The following is a 19,396-nucleotide window of genomic DNA, read 5'->3' as shown; positions in this document are numbered from 1 at the left end:
TTCAAGTAGAAAGAAAAGAAACTGAAAGGAAACAATAGGGACAACAAAAATAACAGAAAAATATCTCAAAAAAATTTATAATTAATACTCTTAAAGAGAGGAGAAATATAGCATCCATCTAGCCAGAACATTTATTATTAAAAAATAAAGCATGTATGCAGGGGAGAGAGGTGAGAAAGGAGGCATTCAGAGAATAAAAGAGGTGTGTGTTTTTTTAATGCCAAGAAGACAAAAATAATTGTCAATAACAATACATATCATTGGACTGTGTATCTCTTAGAGGCAAAATTTATAGCAGATGATGCAGTTTTGGAGGAAAATATGGACACCATAATATTAATTGGAAAATTTCTTAAGTATTATTCATATATAAAAAGAGTATATAATACAATTAATATAATACTAAAATACATGTACACAAAATAACAATATATATTTTATAAAGACAAACAAGTAAAAAGATGCACATCAGAATTATAATATTTATCTATGACTAGAAAAGGAATGAGAGTAGGAATAGGGTAAAAAATTATGAATGAAAATCCAATCGAACAAGAGAATGTCCTTGCACAGATGAAGGTAAGTTAAGAACTGAGAAATGATTAGCTGAAGCTTCTGCACCCAAGTTAAAAGAGTGTCACTATATTGTTCACAATTCTTTTGGCTGGAATGGACAGAAACCCAACTTGCACTAACATAAACAAATAAACTAAAAGGTATATACTGACTTGCTGAAAAATCCAGGGGTAATACTGCTTCAGGCAGAGTTGGATCCAGGTACTCAAATGATATCTACAACTCTCAGCTCTGCTATCCCAAAACTTAGTGGTGTGAAGTAAACCAGTTCTCTTTGTTCATAAACTTGTGTATTAGAAATCCAGGAAAGGCTCAACTGGACAGTTCATTTCCAATTCATTTGGTGCAGGTGGTATCTGGCCAGACCAGAGGTTCCTCTTCTATAATAGCTTCTTCATTCACATGCCTGGTACCTTAGGTGCCCCTTGTCCCCACTCCTACACACACACACACACACACACACACACACACACACACACACACCGTGTGTTGTAGCTTAGTTTTTACTCAATTGCTATTTCTGTAAGCTACCCTAATAGTAAATAACTTAGCACATGTAAAGTTCCTTATTTCCATCATCTCTTCATTAATTCAGTCTGTTTAACATATGTACTGATGGAGCCTACACAGATATTCATGGCCTTGCAGTTATTGTTCTGGGTCCATAGTTTAGTCTCTAAGTGGGGCTAACAGGCTTCATAGAGTAGGACTAAACACATACAAAGCTTGGGCGAGAGCAGACCTACATTCTGAAATCAGAAGACATGTAGGTAGAGTTCAGTGCACTGTAAAAGTATAACATGTTATATAAATATGAGGCTTATTACCAGTAATGGAGTGGGTACCATGTCTGAATAGAAAAACTCCCTTTGACTTCAGCTTACTGTAAAAGTTGTTTTATACTGAAATCTTAGAATGTTTTGTGTTTTGTTTTTTTGTTTGTTTTGGCTAAGGAAAGAGGCACAAGTGGAGATGCCTTCTAGGAAGAACAATCTGGCCTCACTTAGAGGGGATTGGGAGACTAGACCTGTGATTTCTAAATATTTTTATTGCGCATTTCATAAGGAAAGACTTTAAGCATAAAGCCCCAATACATGTGTTTTTATTTATATATTATATACCTGAACTACTGTACTAAAAAAAGGAAAAAACACCAAATAATTATAGCTAAGTTTTCCAATATTTATTTCCTCATATAACCTAATATTACACCCCAGAGGACTGTCTTGGAGACTAGAATCAGACCAGTGGAGAGGCTTTTGCAATTATCAAATGAGGTTTTTAAGAAAATTACTCAATTGTGAAGTTTATCAATAAAACACTAACTAATGAATTTAAGGATGTTGGTAAAGATAGTACACTAACCTTTTTCTTTTAGGAAGGAGGGATAAGTTTGCTATTATGGGACAGGAGTGCTGAACACTGGTCCCAGTGTTACCAGGCTAAGAAAAGAGGTCAGGGTGGCAACCCCATTGTGAGACATAATTAATATTTGTAAAGGGGCTTAGAGCCAATCAGATTAAGATGCAGGGTCAAAGGCAAGATTCACTATTACTGCCAGGTTTCTGAAATCCAAGCAGATTCCAAAACTGTGACCTAATCCACCAAGAGCTTTGGCAGACTTACAGACAGAGTGGTTTGAGTGAGGTTTCCAGCATTGCACCCCACAGCGTCCTCAAATGGCAAGTGAATAGAATTTGACCTTCCAGTCTCAGAATAGGAGTCTCTGCTCTCAGCAAAACTTGTTCCATTTCCTTGCTTGGCATTCAAATGCTTCCATGATCTGGCCCTGGTCTAGCTTTCATTCATTTATTCATTCGTTCATTCATTCATTCAATATTTAATGAGCACTATCTATGTGTCAAGCAATGTTATAAGAACTGAGGATACAAAAGTAAACCAAACAGACAGAGGAAGAACCCTCATGGAGCTTACAGCCTGGTAAGGGAGACAGACAATTTTAAAGTGTACAAAATAATATTAAGCGATGATAAGTGGAAAAGAATAATAATAAATGGCTTAGAGTGATAGGGGAGACTGCTGCTGACTATCAAGACAGAGACAAGAAACTGGTTTTATCTTCCTATCTGAAACAATCTAAAAACAGACAAAATACATGAAACAACAGTTTGCAAAACACTGTATATCAAGTGATAAAAGGGCAGTGATCCCTGAAAGATGAGGGGAATCCTACAATTTCCCTTGTTTATTGCCCTGAGGGAGTTTCCAGGTCACAGCAGGGAGAGAGAGGAAATTTATGAAGAGCCTGGTGGATCCCTTGTGTTGAGGAGACGGGGATGAGAGTTCAGAGAGATCAAGGCAACCGGGAATCACAGGACAGAGAACCAGAGAGAAGAGCGCTGGACAGAAAGAGAACTCAGACTAGCAGAAGGCCCCCCTTCAGCAGGATGAGCCTGAGGAGGGATGGTGAACCCAAGCAGGCGAGGCAGCTACCCAAGGCCAGGGAAAGAGGCATCTGTCAGGGTTAGAGGGAGCCGTGCATGATGCTCACACAGGGTCCGGAATGATGCCTCTTCCCTCCAGACTGGAAAACCTCAAGATTTATGGAGCATTGAGTAGACATACCGGTCTTGCTTCAATAGGAGGGAAAATTAGCCCTAGAGTGATAACTGCTCCAATTCTGCTGAATAAATCTTAAAAGCAAGATCTAAAAGAATACATCTGTTTCCAAGTAACTTAACTATATTCCAGAACAAAGCTCAGGGCTATTTATAGGAACACAAAAATATCCAGCACAATCCATTAGAGACTGCTGGAAGTAGATCCATGCCCAATTGGGTACTGGGACCACACGTGACTAATAAATATACGAAAAGGTGCTCAATCTTCCTAGTGACTGTGGAAAGAGGAAAGAAAACAACAAGACACCTGGGGAGTGTTTAAACAGGACAGGAACATGGTCAGAATACTCTTTAAAATAAGACACCTATTTTACATCTGAAATTTTAATGTGGTACGTAATCTCAGGGTAGTCTCAAGACCAAAATAGTTCATGTTTTTATTTTAAAAAATACTAAGAGAATAGAGTAATACCAACCACGAGTCCTGGCACTCTTGTTGGTATTACTCTATTATCTCGGTATTTCTAGGGTAATGCTGGAATACTAACAAAACAAAACAAAGCAAAACACATTTTAATCACATTTTCTGAGATCTCCCCTTGCTCTCTGGAAAACCATTTTAGATATTTTGAGAACCACGCCGTGTAAATTGGAGTCACAGAGGCTGCAGGCTTGGTATTTTCCATTCTCACCAGAATATAGAGCTAAATGAAATTAATGGGTCTGTTATCAGAGTGCCAGAAAAAATACTTCCAATTCCCATCACAACTTAGCTCACAGGCCCTCATTGTCTACCGGGCTGCTGTGCTCCCATTTCTGACACTGCGGGGGCCTTATATTTTCTTCAGGGAAGGTCTGGGGTAAGTGGTTGACAAAGAGAACGTTTCTGTTGAACCATTTAATTGCTTAGCATCTGAGTGCATTCCACATCAGGGCCAGCATCCAGCTCTTCTGGCCAAGATCTGGAAATGAGCAAGGGCCTGGCATGGCTCGGGCTGGCATTAGTTATCTGTGTTTGAGTGGTTTCTGTAAGTGAGAGCATTGATGCCTGGTACCACTGACAGTGAAGGAGAAACATCCCCAACCTGGAGGCCAGATGGATGATGCGGGAGGGGAAGCTTTAAGGCAGACTGGAGGAGAGTGTGATGCGGGAATGAGGGATGAGAGGGGGGTTTGTCCCAGCCGGCTCCCAGCCTTTCCCTCTAGAGCTTGTCACCTTCCTTTCCTCCATAGGCCCCTGGCTTTGGGACCTCAACCGTCCTGCCCAGGATGACTTCTTTCATCCAGGACTTCCTCAGTCATTCTTTCTTGGAGAGACCCAAGCCAGGGGAGAGAGAAACCTTAGTCTTCCACCTGACCCTCTCTCAACATCTGAGGGCAAAACGGAGAACCTGCTGGTGAACTTATGTCATGGGAGGGTGAGAAGAAAGGGGTCTAGCAGGAGGAGGAAGAGCGGGAGAACCAGGCAGAGAAAAGGGGGCACAGGAGGGAAATAGTAAGGAAGGGAAAGCAGGGGAGGGGGAAGGAGAACACTTTCCCCCAATACTGGTATTGTCACTTTGCTTTGTTATCATAATCACTACTCAGAACTGGGAGGTTACTTTCAAAGAGAGAGACCACTTTTTTTTTTTTTTAAATAGAAAATACAGACACATTGAAATCTGAAGAATTAGTAATATCTAGGTTGCAATTTGCCATACTGAAAAGGTTTTCTAGTTTTATTGTCTACACCAGGGGTTGCCACACTTCTCTAAAGAAACACATATTTTAGGCTTTGCGGGCCATGGGATCTCTGTCACAACTATTCCACTCAACTATTGTGAAGCAAAGGCAGCCAAACACAATATATAGATGAATGGATGTGGTTGTGTTCCAATAAAACTTTATTTACATAAACAGATGGCCAATGGTGCCAATCCCTTGTCTACACAATGCCTTTTTCCTTCTTTATATAATATGAAAAAGGAGATGTTTATAATGTGAAAAAACACATTATCCGTAGTAAAATTATACATTCACTGTAAAAAAAGAAATCATGCAGTATAAAAAAGCATAGGTTACCCAAAATCCCACCATCCTGAGAAAATCACTAACATTTGCCAAAAAAAATTGCAGATCTACGGATGTGTGTGTGTGTGTGTGTGTGTGTGTGTGTGTGTGTGTGAGTATTGTGCATGTGTGCTTTTTTGTATATGAGCAGGAAATTCTATACGTGCTCTTTCATAACCTGAAGTGCTCAAAAATGTATTCAGGACATTTTTTCACATGAATATATTTAGATCTTTTCACAGGGTTCTTTACAAGGAGGTACCATGTCTCCTCTGGTGGAGAGTGGGCTACTTCCCCCAATATCCTCTACATTTCCACTTCCTAGTTGACCACTGGTTGAACCCCTCCAATAATGAGAAATTCGCTAACTCTGGAGCCCATATATTTGACTTCTAGACGACAGTGTTTGGGGACATCCGCTCTCTAAAACTAGAAGGCCTCTGGGACTGTCATAAACCAGAAAGCTCATATTGAGTAAGTAATCATCTAACCTGAGTTAGGGCCTCAATTTTGGGCCACTCCCACCCAGGCCTCTGAAGGCTCCCACCCATTTGAGGAAGGAACTGTGTTAAATAGCTTCCTGATCTGTGGCCACAGTCTTGGCCATAGCTTCTGCCTGTGGGAATACATGTTTCAACAAGTCACTTGGGAATTTCCAGGATGTGGGTACTTCTCCCTGACCTAACTTCTACATGGGAATATGGCAGCCTCTGACTGAGCAGAAAAACCAGTTTGTGAAACACATACCCAGGTAATCTATTCAAAAGGAGGTAGCTCTCCATAACTTCTAGGGCAGGTCCAGACAAAGAGTGTGGCCCTGTGCAATAGGGTGAATAAAATCCTTAAGAGGTAAAGCTGTGATCCCAGAATATTTCTCTGAAGCCTGCGATGACCTGGTCACATATAGACAGGCTGCTCTGCCTCAGTTTTCATCTCTTTCAGGCATCTCTTTCTGACTGATGCTTTAGTGAGGGTGTTGCTATTGAATATTGAATAGAAGTTCGTAGAAGTAGAGCTTCATATATGAATTGCAGCTAATTTTAAGGATCCATTTTCCTGAGTTATAAAACCATTTCTCTTGCTTGCTTCGGAAGGGTTTATGCAGTAAAGAATGCCATCTCTTTTAAAAATGTTATTTTCATAGAATTCGGACATTAGAGACCATTCTCTTACAAGCTCTTTAATTTAAAGACAAGAAAAGGCCTGGTTAAGTGATTAATCGGGTTAGGTGATTGCCCCACATTCACGGAGTTTGTTAGTGGCCAAATTTGGACTTAATGCCAAAGGCTTCACCTCATAATACATAATATTTTACTTCATTTACTATACTGCCACTCTTTCATAGGCAACTGCTTTATTTATTTGTTTGTCTTGAGGGCCACTGGAAGGGTGGAAAATAGTTGGCCAGACATAAAAAGGGAAGGCAAAAGAAAGTTTAAGAGAAGTCTGAAGAAGAAAAAAAGGGAATTAAATAGACTCAGTATGAGAAAGTAAGAGTACAACCAAGAATTGCCCAGGCGCAGCCTGCCAGCGTGGCTCAGTGGTTGGGTGTCAACCCATGAACCAGAAGGTCACCGCTCAATTCCTGGTCAGGGCACATGCCCAGGTTGTGATCCCCGGTAGGGAGCATGCAGGAGGCAGCCAATCACTGACTCTCTCATTATTGATGTTTCTATCTCTTTCTCCCTCTCCCTTCCTTTCTCTGAAATTAAAAAAAAAAAAAAAAAATTGCCCAGGTGCTACATGCAAGTCCAAGGGGTCAAGCCCTGGGCTCAGTTGAATATTCCTGTTATGACTGACTGTAAACCCAAGAGAGATCTCAGAGATAACCAATCTAGAATGCATACTGCAGAACTAATCCCAGATCTCCTGTTCAAAGCTAACAATTTATTTAACAATTAATTCCTGGGCTGCTGGGAATATTGGTTCCTGATCACTCACATTTTTGTCCCTCAGTGAACGGCTTTGCCCATGACTATACCTCTTCCCAGGAATGCAGGAGTTACAAAGGCCCAGTCCCCTGGACTCAATTTGGTCTAACTCTGAAGAGCCACCCAACTTCAGTCTCCCCTGGACTACATACAGGCCCAGCTGTAACCATGTTGAGTGGCAGCTTCTCCCTCTGCCCAATACTTCGTTACAGGTGTATCTTTTTTAACCACTCCACAATAAATTTTCTTCATGCAAGATATGTTTCCAGGTAACTCAATCTAAGATCCCACCCAATTTCACACTTTGTGTGTATCACTCAGAATTGGGACTAAAACCCAGGTGTCCTCCATCATCCTCTTGTTAACCCAAACTATTCTCAGCTGCTATACCTCTTTCTATGGCTAAAGCTCTTTTTACATACAACTTGACATAACCCAGCCCCTGACAAGGGGTGGCCTCCCAAGATGTGTGTTACACAAGATGATTTTGATGGTACTTGGATGGGCTGGTTTTTACTCTAATAGTTTGGGATTCCCCAGGAGCAGACCCTGAGATGAGGACTCGAGTGAAATTGATTATTAGCATCCAGCTTCATTGATGTAAAACCTATAGAGTCACATACATACCGGTGTGGTCACACAGGACCCAGTACTTGGTTTAATACTCTTGAAATTTTTAATAATTTATGAACTTTTAAAAAATCTTGTATTGGGCCCTGCAAATCACATAGTTGGTCCCCGTTAGGAAAACACTGATACAGGAGGGGAAAGTGGGACCCGGAAAGGTAAGAAAGGCAAGCAAGGATAGGTGAAGGGGATCAAATATATGGTGACCGATGGACATTTGGGGGTGAGCATGCTGTAGTGTATACAGTTATTGAATTATAATGTTGTACACCTGAAATTTACATGTTGCTAACCAAGGTTTCCTCGATATATAATACTAAAAAAAGAATGTGCTATCAAGCAAGGTTCCATAAGGGAAGGGAGAGAATTTGGCCCAATCTCGTAGGGAGCTCTGTAAACAGTGGAGATCCAACCTAGAGTTGTCCTAACTGCAGGAACTGGAGTATTTATATCTCCATACCCCTTAGTCATTGGAAAAAGGCTGGGCTAGGGTCAGGGGCACATTACTTGCTAGGCACTTTCAGCTGTCCTGTGCATAGGTAAGGCAAATCCTGAAAGCTGAGGGTAGTGCTCTGACAAGGAGATGCAGGTCCTGTGATGAGAATGATAGCACATCTGAAACCAGTGCGCACAAAATTAAAAAAGAATCAGAGGGGATATGGCAGAGCACTGACGGTAATTGCTGGAGTTAGGCGTGCACTTTAATGTGATCTAAGGTAAGAGACTGATGCTTGCCTATCAAACTCCAGATTTCATGGGTGAACTTACTAATAGCAAGGATAATATATGTAAGAAATAACAAAAGTAAGTCAATCAAAAGTATAAATGAAAAAATCATATAGGAGGTACAATGATATGAAGGTGAAATATGAATGGCCAAGGTTTGGACTCATTGGCAGAGTAGAAAGACTGCAGGATCCAGGGCCATGGGTAAAAGAACAAAGTCTGGAGCCAGGTGCCTTGGGTTTGAATTCTGGCTCTGCCACATTTGGACTGCATAGCTTTACTTCCCTATGTCTACCTGCTAGGGTGGTTAGGAGGATTAAAAGAGTTTATACTTATGTATATATATACACACATATATATGTATATATATGTATAGATATATATTTTTAAAGCAACATCTGCCAAGTAAGTGTTAGCTCTTCTTATTCCTGCCCACTCATTGTCTCTCAAACTACCTGTGGTATTTCATTTTAAATCTGTTGCAGGCTGATGATTTTATACAACATGATACAAAATGTATAATGAGAAAATGAAATAAAAGACATACAAAACCCAAGGCCATATTTTTAGTTATTAAATTCAACAGGCAGAAAATTACTCAGTGAAATTGCTGTAAAAGTTTCTACATGCTCATCTTCAATTTCTATGCTTATCCCATTTCAGATGGGTAACAGATCCCAGACTGTGACTATTCTATGGACCACACTTTGAATAGCAGTGGATTAGAAAACCTTCAATAAGCCACTTAAGTTTTTGATGCCTCCGTTTTTAGGTTTTGTCAGGAGATGAATGAGATTATGCACATGAAAGCATTTATTAAATATAGAGTGCCCCCCAAATGGAAATTACTGGTAGGATTGTAGGAGCTGATTCTGTAATCTGTGGCCAAAAGATAGAAACTCCAGTGTGTGACAGTCTCAGTCCCTGTTGGCATCACACTGTTCTGTATAAGTGTATCCTTGGAACTGTCAGTGTCTGCAAATCAGTCAAGTTCTACCACAGTACAAAGCAGGAAATAAAGGGCTCCCCTAGCAGGCTGTAGCTTGCACCCCAACAACTACTGCCATCCATAGGTTGCTACAACCACACTCCTGGGGCAAGGCATCCAAGCAGAAACTTCCTCTACATGCAACATCCCTTCTGCAGCCTGGTCGAGTGATTTTACCAGAATTTTTGAGTAGCAATCTGAAAGAAAGAAAGAGTGAAGATAATGCTCTTACTACACAGTCCTTGGTTCCTAAGTTCCCTGGGCCTCCCTTCTCTTCAGCTGGTGAAACTCATCTCACAGACATCCCTTACCAATGCTCTTAGACTCCATTCCAAGTGGGACTCTTCCCACACTGGTTGTGAGTGACCTACTTTGGCCTCACTTTCTCTTTTATCTCCACCCTGTCAAACGAGAAAGCAGATATTTAAGGATGGACAGGTGGTAAGTCAGCTCAGTAGTAAGATTTCTGAACATCCGTCTGTTTCACTCTTTCTGGGCTTTTTGAGGGTGCACCCCATCTGATTCATCGTCTTTAACGCAATGTGTGGCACATAGCAGGTGCTGAGTGACTGTTCATTGAATGACTACATAGGAATAGTTTGAAGTCTATGGAAACAGAAGTGGCTCTTTAAATTACCCGGCCCTGAATCCATCGAGAAAAAAACCCCAACCAAATCCAATTAATTTATTACGCAGAACTCTGCCAGGTGCTCGGCATTCGGAAATACAGATTTCATGGGGGAGCGATGGAGGGGGGCTCGTAATGAGTGGATGTACTTCAACTACAACAAGCCGCAGTTATGTCTCCACTTGCTGGGAAACAAAATCTCTCCGGGGCCCCAGGGCCCTTTAAATTTTACTGTGACTGTTTTCTTAAGAAATTCCTGGAGCGGAGCCTAACTTCGGTGTAGGGGGTTGGCGGCGCGCACGTTCGCGGCCCAGGGGACTGCTGGCATCGGGGCTGGCGAGGAGTTCGCACGCGAAGGAAACTTCCGAGGAGTCGGGGCGGCCCCCTGGAAGGTCATCAAGCGGGGTCTCCAAGAGTCTTTCAACTCCAGGGCGTCCGTGAATCCGAAAGGGAAAAATGGGAACGACCAAGGCGGACAGACGCTCGCGGAGTTTCACAGCTCCCAACCTTCCCCCCCTGCCAGCCGGGACGCGCCTGGGGCTCGGCGGTCGGACCCGGGAACAGCCAGGGAGCCTGGGACGGACGGAGGGAGGGCTCGGGCCGCAGGAAGGAGTGCGGGCCGCCGCCGCCCCCGCCCCGCCCGTCGGGCTGTCCGCCCCGCCTACCTCGAGCGAGGCGGAGCCGACGCGGGAGCCGCGGGAGGAGGAGGAGGAGGCGGCGGAGGAGAGGTCGGAGCCGTCTCCAGGAGCCCTTAGAGACCGAGTCCCCAGCGGCGGCGGCGGCGGCGGGGCTGCGCACCGGCGGACCAGTGAGCGCCGAGCGCGGACGCAGGTGGTGAGTCGGGTCCCAGCCAGGACGGGGGCGCAGCGCGGGGCGGCGGCCGGCCAGTTCGGGGGCCGCCTCCGAGTTCCCGGTGCTGGGAAGCGAGATGGAGGGAGGGAACGGAGGAAGGAAGGAAGGAGGGAAGAGTGTCCCGGAGGGCGGGGACTGGTCGGGGCACTGGGCGCCAGAGAAGGGGTTGGGGGAGGGAGGGCTAGGGACGCCGGAGCCGGCGACCGACGGCGCGCTCGCCTAGACGGGCGGCTGCCGGAGGGCACGGAAAGCGGGGGGACCTTCGGGGCTAGGGCTGGGGAAGCGGCTCCTAGGATGGGGGCCGGAGCCGGGGGAAAGGTCTCCCCGCTCTCTCGCTCGCTCGCTTCCTCGCCCGCCCGGGGCTGTGCGCCCCGCGCCCCGTTGGGGCTGTGAGGCGCCGGTGTACCCAGCCCCGGCTGTGCGGTGGTGCGGGGTTTGGGAGGAGGGCCGGCCTCTGGGGGCGACCCGGCGCCACGCCCCTCTTCCCTACTTTCTTCCGCTTTCTTGGGACTAGCCCGCTGGTGCGCAGCCCGGGAACCCGCTGGGCGCGGAGGGTCTAGCGGGGAGGTGGCGGGTCGCAGAGGGGAGGACCCAGAGCACACATCCCGCGAGCCACCCTGAGCAAGTAGTGACCCGGAGACCCGTATTTGCAGGTGACAGATACTATGGGGAAGTCAAGGCTCAGACGTGTATCTTGCGGGATTTAAAAAAAAAAAAAAAAAAAGTATTGTCCGGACACTTACTGCGTGGATCAGGGTGACTTCCTTTTTTATTTTATTATTTTTAAACATTTTAACTAGGGCATATACATTAAAGCTAATTTTCAAACGCTGTAGCTGAAGTCTCCCGACACTCGCTCGTCCCTCGCCTTACGTTCGCGTCTTGTAAACTTAAACCATTCATAACTTTCGGAAAGGAACTCTGGATTCTGGTTAAATCACGGCCGTGGAGTGAAACTTTGGACGACTGGAAATGTGAGAGAAGGAATTGATGAGGCCTGTGACCGTGTGGTCGGTCCCCCCGCCCGGGCGTGGTTGTATGTATACAAACAAGTGCACGGAGAAGGAAATGGACAAAAACCGGAGAGAAGGGAGGTCCCCTGTGCCCACGTGTCAGGGCGCGTTTAATGGCTGCTCCGAGTGGAAACAGCCGGGAATTTATTAGACCCTGTGGAGTTGGAGAAACTTCACATGATCGGCTTCCTTCCCATCAGTTATCCCCCCACCCCCACCCCCGTTGTCTTTGCGGACGCTGTTTATATTTCCTGGGGCTGTGGAAACTCCGTCTGAATAGACTGTCTATAATGAATCTTTTGGGTGTTGTCAGAGTCGGGGTCTGTATCCGCGTGTTGTCTGCTTGCAAAGCGGAGTTTGCGGTGGTGGTGCGAGCGCTCGTCGCTGCTGCACCGTTGCGGGTGCGCTCAGCTCGCGGGTGGACGTCGCCGGATGGCGGCCCTCACCTAGGAGAGCCAGGGAGGCAGGCGGGTGGCTGTTACTGTTGCCAAAACAATCACATTCAAGTAAGGAGCTGTTTGTTATGTCCAGGCAAAATTGTATGTATTAGCCGGTCCTTTTTCCAATAAACAAACATGATTCACACACCACATAATTTTTAAAAGCCATCAAAGGTTTTATAGAGGCTAAAGTGATAAAAGGACTTTCCGATCAAATGTTCAGTCCCTTTGAGTTCCCTAACAGTTAACTGGCACCATAAAACCTTGGTTGAGGTCCAAAAAAATGCTGAACGGTCTAAGAACTGCGACTTTAAACCTTATAAAAAAATGCAGGCGTGGTGTGTTTTTTTTGGTGGGGTTTTTTTTTTTTTTTTTGCAGTTGTTATTTTTACTGTGTTTAGCCCAGGTAATACACTAGGTATTGAACCCCGACAGCATTTAAATTTGTGTAGAAATACGTAAATATGTGAATCTGTTTCACAGGAGACTGAGAAGATTAATATTATAAAAATGTTCTGTGTAGCGAGCTCCAGGCTCATTTGCAAGACTAGCTCTCTAACAGTGTGATTTGCAGTGTTGGGCTTGTGTTGTTGTCACTTGTTGAAGGACATGGGTGGTTTGTCAGGTTGTGACAGCTAAGAGCTTGGTAGTGAAAACACTTGAGGAAATGGTTAGTTAGTAGGGTTTTTGTGTGCATGTTTTTTGTTGAAAACCTCTCTCTGGGAGAAAAAAAAAATTCACGGGGGGATAAATGGTGATAGAAGGAGACTTGACTTGGGCGGTGAACACACAATACAAGATACAGGTGATGTATTATAGAATTCTGCACCTGAAACCTATACAGTTTTATTAACCAATGTCACCCCAATAAACTCAATTAAAAAAAAATTCACATTTAGAATTATGTCATTTATTGTGTTGGATTTGTAATTGGGTGTGTTGTTTTGTTTTCTTTTTTAATTTTATATGTCAGCTTAAGCTTAATCTAGGGCGGTAGACTGTGGGAATCAAATACAATTTTTCCGAGGCCTGGTTTGGAAGAGGAGCAGTTTAACAGTGGTTTGTGGTGTGGGTTTTGGTGTTATGCAGACAGACCTGGATGGGAATATTAGTTATTTAACCCTTTTCAGTCTGATTTGTAGAATGGGGATGATAGCAGTCTCTATTTCTAGGATTTTTATGAAAGTATATGAAACAATCTTTGGAAAACACTTTGCACACAGTTAATGTTCAAAATTATTAGATATTTTACTGATCTAGCTGACTCTGGCAGCAGGCTCTTGGATAAATTACGAGATGGCAGCTAGAACCTTTGGGAAACGCTGGATAGTGCAATTTTAAATTCCAAAGAAGGTACCTGGTTTTATAGATAGATGTAAAATATTTGTGTACATATGTGTGTCATGTTTCTACCACAGTGATATGAATAATTATGACTAATGGATTAAGTTTTAATATGCTTTTAGTGTTGAAGTTACAGATGTATATAATATTTTTTAGAACTAGGCAGTCAGAAACATTTCATTAATCATATTTAAATTTAAAGGGAATTTATGTTTCAAATAGTTCTGTTTATTAGCCCTGTGTAGGAAATTAAACCAGGAACAGAAGTATTTATCTTTAACCAAGTATGACTTTTAATTAAAGTATGAAGAAATGTGACCCAAGGGTATCCAGTTATTTACTTTCTCATGTACCGATGTCCAGTGCCAATAGATAAGCCATGAGTAGTGTTTAGGGCTGATTGGGAGTGTTTAGTAAACGTTTTGTAAAAGCATTATGACTGATTATAAACTTTTGTGGGAATGCATGTTCAGTTAATTCAGGAAATCTACTCATCATTGAATCATTTGCAAAATTTTTTAAAATGCTTTCATCTTGAAAAACAAACCCTTTTAAGTGCCTGTTGTTTTTTCTTAATGCACATTGGGTGCATAGGATTGGACTGATTGGAATCATAGCTCATGCCACACATGACTTCTCATTTTACTAAATGTTCCACAGGGACACAGAGATGGTGCTTTGTAATATTTTTAAATAACTGTAAAGGGTATCGTGTTGTTATGAATCATTTCTTGCCTATCACATTATACTCTGAAGCAGCGGAGGACTTGACTGAATAAATTATTGATTCTTTTTACTCCTAGAACATCATAGCTTAGTGATGGATTCCTGGCTTATGCTTCTAAGTGTGTAGAATGTGGGCAAGTTACTTAATATCTCTGTGCTTCAATGAGGTGTTGTGAGGAATACATGAGTTAATCTGTCTAAAGCATTTAGAACAATGCCTGACACATTTTCTATGTTCAATAAATATTAATGTTAAATTATTACTTACTGAAATTTTCTCTTTCTAAATATTATGTAATGAGCAAGTATTATTTTGTAACAAGAAAACAACTATACAAAATTTCAGTGTTTCCCAAAATTCTAAAAAAGCTCAGTAATTTAAAAAATCCCTCTAAACAATGTTTATGAAGTAAGAGAATATAATTAAAGCAATTGTTATTGCATTGTGTGTTTTTTTAAGATTTTTTAGAGAGAGATGAAGGGAGAAGGAGAGAGAGAAGCATTGATTGACTGCCTCCTGCATGCCCCCTACCTGGGATCTAGCCTCCAACCCTGGCATGTACCCTGACCAGGAATGGAACCAGTAACCTGTTGCTGTATGGGGATGACACCGAATTGCCTAGGCCCCATGGGCCAGGGCATCATTGCACTTTTAAATGTGAAAAGGATTACAATATTAGTTTTGCAACAAGTTGTAATTCTCCTAGATCTCTATCTTATTTTCCTTATTAGAAACTTAAAAGTAATCTATGAAGTCCATGTTACACTAGGTAAAGTAGGGGAAGGGTACTGTGCACAGTTACAGTGCATTATTACAGTTACAATCAGGTTTTAAAAATGTATGCATAGAAAAGAAAGTCTAGAAGAAAATTCAGACAAATGGATGGTGGGACTATGGTGTTTTCCCCTTTCCTCCCCCCATTTTCCCCAGTGAGCATGAATATATAATAAAAAATAATCTATACGTATAACAGTTACTCAGTAAAAATTCTGGTGTTTTACAACATATAGCAGGGTTTTGCTGCTGAAAAAACAGCAGCCCACAAAGCAAGTAAATGTCAAAACTTTGATAGTGAGAATTGTTTAGCAGTAAAAGAGAGGCTCTTTCAGAAGTTTGCAGGTTTATCTTTGTACGAGATGTTTGAAATTAGGGTCTGCATACAGACCCAGTCAACCAACCTTGATGTATGGAAGCTGTCACTTCCCAGATCTTGGCCCTGCATTGACGAGCTGCATGCACACAGCACCTTCAGCGTGTCAGATGCCTGCGAGACAGTCACGAGGAAGACATAAGTGCACTTAATTTAACAGGAAAGTTCGATAGATAAAAAATACTTCTGGCAGAATTGTGTGACTCCATTTATGGAGCTGTTCTGTGTGCTGGGCCCAGGTGTAAGCCCTTTACATACATGGTCTTGCTCAGTCTTCTCAACAGCCCAGATGAGGAAGCTGAGGCTCCCTCAGTGGCCAGAACAGAAGTCGACCCAGAGTTGTTCTAACTCCACGTTCCATTCACTAAGCCCTGTGCCAAGAGCTGAAGTGGAGGTGCATCCAGCTCCCTTTAGGGGTGAGATGGCCCACCTGAGAATTATCATTGCCTTTCATTGGTCTCATCCTTCAGCTGTAGAAGTTGAAACTTCCAAAGCTGCCTCAGAGACTCAGCAGGTCTGAAGTGATCTGTAAAATCAGCCTCTGCCATTCCGGGACTCCCAAAGAGGGCTTGGGAGTACAGATGAAGGAACTGGCCTGCTAAGGCCTAACCGAGAGCCAGCTATACCAACAGGCCCTGTCCTCACCACTTTTCCTCTCAGGAATGAAAGAATAGTGAGCAGGTGGCTTGGATCCCGGGCAGAGGGTGGAGGTGATTTGACTGAAGGTTACTTCTAGCTGAATTATTCCACTTATTGCCGAGTCTCTTGAAAATCATTTCTACTGTCACTTAAATGTTTGGTTTATCATGTCAGGCTTTATTGGGTATCGTAAAAGTGCTTAGCTGTGAGTGTCTGGTTGCCATCCTCTGACAAGGAGGTTTTTTGTCTTCTTTTAATGGGTCTGCATTTCAGAGGATTACTGTATAATAAAAGCCAGGGTGTTGCAGACTCTTAAGACTTGATACTTTCAATTCTGCTGGAGAATTAATAGCTAAGAGAAGAATTTCTTCTAGGTCTGCCTTAGTGAATCAATTGCTAAGAATCTTTTTCAATTTTTCACATTGATTGATTGTAAGCAAGTGACTTTGGGGCCAGAGGGACAGGAGGCCTTACATCTCCTCTGCTTTCTTATGGAATAGACTGCCATTCCCCTTGCAGTCAGTGTCACATAATTCACATGGATCCCATTTGGTTGACTCAGGAGAGACGTAATTTTTGGTCTAACCTGGGTTGGCGTCATCACAAATGCTCACTGGCGTGGGTTCCGAATCAGCTGTCCTCTCTGCACTTGCATTCTGTTTATAGAGAGTTGCCTTTATTCCAAATGGCTGTGTGCAAACCAACGTGAACCCTTTAGGGGTGGAATCTTAACTTTACCAATATAGAATAATCAAGCTTTTATTTAGCTGCAGATTACCAGCCAAGATGTCCCTGAGCACCGGCCATTAAACCCTCAGCCCCCACTGGGACCCTTTGACTAAGACCGCAAGCTTGTGATGACCTCAGATTTTGTCTGCTTTTCGGGGAGAAATTACTGCAGAGGAACAACACAGTTTTGCTCTCAACATAAGCTAAATAAATCTAAGGATGGAAAGAGGAATCAAAATCCAAAAGTTGCTTGGGCTTTATTGAGACTCAGTGAGGACTTCATTAATATAAAATCATCACACCAGTTTAGTCAACCAGAATCTCGGGCAAATTGGGAAAGTGTTAAGCTGGAAGACGTGTTGCCTATCCTGTACCTAGACTACCGAAACCTTTGAGGGGTTGCCTCTCTCTAACTTGCACAAAGGCATGATGTGGCCAGCAGTCCTCTGCCTCTCACCGTCCCTCCAGCCACAGTAACCCTCTAACTGCCATGAGCCAGCAGAGTCTGGCTCATTGTAGGTGCTTAATAAATGCCAGTGGAATGAAGGAATAAAACCATATTCTCTGCAGTGTGTGCCAGCCAAGTGCATGAGCCACTGTTGGGTTTTTTTAATCAAAAAAGTAAAATTGATTGTATTGTCTGGGAAATGACCTTCAGTGGTTCATGTTCCCTGTGACAGGCTTCTCCCTCTTCAGTTCATCATTTCCTAAGGGGCAGGTAAGGACTAGCTCTTGGGGTGGTGTTGATGTTGCTTACTGTTAGTCAAATACCAACAACATGCTTAGTATTGTCTGATACATACCAGGATCCCCACACCTCTTTTGTAGTCCACCTGATGAAGGGAATGAAGTGCTCACTCCTGGGAATGTGCACAGGGGTTCATGTTATTTATTGACCAGTAGTGGGCCCTCCCCTTGGGGACAGGATGCAAAGGACAAGTGGCTTCAGGAGCCTTTGGAACTTACCTCTGAGCACTTCTTGTGTAAAAAGACTTTTCTGGTTTAGGGGGTAAGAAGGGGGGAGCCTTATTGCTAAAGTTACCAAAATCTAAGAAAGGAAGTTGTGTGTGTGCATGTGTGTGTGTCCGTGTCCGTGACCGTCCCCAGTGCCAGCTGGCGCTTCTTGTATGCCTTCTCTTTTAAGTTGATCCTTTATAAAGCCTACTCTCAGAATTAACTTCCCTTTCCTGGCTCCTCTCCGGGGAGGCAATCTGCACTGCAGGTACGATCAGCCATGTTTAGTGGATCAAACTGCTAAGGCAGTGATTATGAGGATAAAGGCCTGGGTTTGTATTTAGGACCTTGGTCTTCTGCTGTTTCATGCAGAGGCTGCACCTTATGGGAAAAGCCCACAAGCACAGAAAGGTGACTGCCTTTCACATTTAATCTGGTTAAATGCAGCTTTCTTCAGGCAAACTCTGATTCCCAAAACAGAACTAGCAGGAGATGACATTTCCTAACAGGGATTCCCTACAGAATTTTTTAGGTAGCAAATGTACCTGTTGCATTTACAGTATGATTTGATTTTACCAAATTCCAGGAGTCTCAACTTTTCAGGAATATTTCTCTGTTGAATTAAGCAGAATATTTCGGCATATGCTTTGCCCTCTTTTGTTTAACATAAATATTTGGTGAGCACAGTGCTTCAGCCATTACTGTCCAAATCCAGAAAGCAAATAAACGCCTCTGGCCTGCTTCCTGGGAGGCGACCCTAGTGCCTCCCATTCACTCCCAGGTCTCTGACTTCCTTCTGGCTGTAATAAATGTCAGGGGGCCAAGGGACACCCACACCCAGCAGGTGACATAAAGCAGGGCAGAGGTCAACTCCCCATGTTCACTCTGCTCACCTCCTGAACTCTGGACTGAGCTTTCTCTGATTTACTGATGTTAACTTGAGAACTAACCCGCCTCCACCCAGGTTTCCCAGACCCCTGAGCTAAACTCCTTAGCCAACCTTGTTCTTCACACTCATATGAGCCCGGCTGGGCGTGGCTCAGCAGTTGAGCGTCGACCTAGGATCCAGGCGATCAGGGTTCGATTCCTGGTCAGGGCACATGCCCGGGTTGCGGGCTCGATCAATGACCCTCTCATCATTGATGTTTCTCTCTCTCTCTCTCCCTCTCCCTTCCTCTCTCTGAAATCAATAAAGATATATTTAAAAAATAAAACAAAAACAAAAAAAAACACACAATCATATGAAACATGGCTTATACAACCTCTTCATTTTTTAAAATAGACAATATATTTATCTGGTCCCCCAAAACCTTACAGCCCTATAAAAAGGTACACACCGAGAAATCTTGCTCCCATCCCATCCAAGCCTTTCCCACACACTCTACAGGTAACAACTTGCAAATACAACCAAATACGAATATATATTTTTATTCTTCCTCTT

The 19,396-nt window shown here is 43.3% G+C and overlaps 1 protein-coding gene across 2 annotated transcripts in view; it reads left to right on the top strand.

Annotated features, from left to right (window-relative positions):
• Window positions 1-10,786: 10,786 nt before the first annotated feature.
• Window positions 10,787-19,396, top strand: part of GNG12 (G protein subunit gamma 12) — a 115,017-nt gene continuing 106,407 nt past the window's right edge. Inside the window, exon 1 of one of the 2 annotated variants that reach the window (XM_081146254.1) lies at window positions 10,787-10,941. The gene's annotated coding sequence lies outside the window, so the exon portion shown is untranslated. The remainder of the gene's footprint in view (window positions 10,942-19,396) is intronic. The other variant, XM_081146255.1, reaches the window with a different exon arrangement.

This window comes from Miniopterus schreibersii (genome assembly GCF_964146895.1).
Source record: "Miniopterus schreibersii genome assembly, chromosome: 8".
NCBI classification, from domain to species: domain Eukaryota; kingdom Metazoa; phylum Chordata; class Mammalia; order Chiroptera; family Miniopteridae; genus Miniopterus; species Miniopterus schreibersii.
The sequence above is the reverse complement of the archived record's forward strand: the minus strand, read 5'-3'. Positions and strand labels throughout refer to the sequence as shown.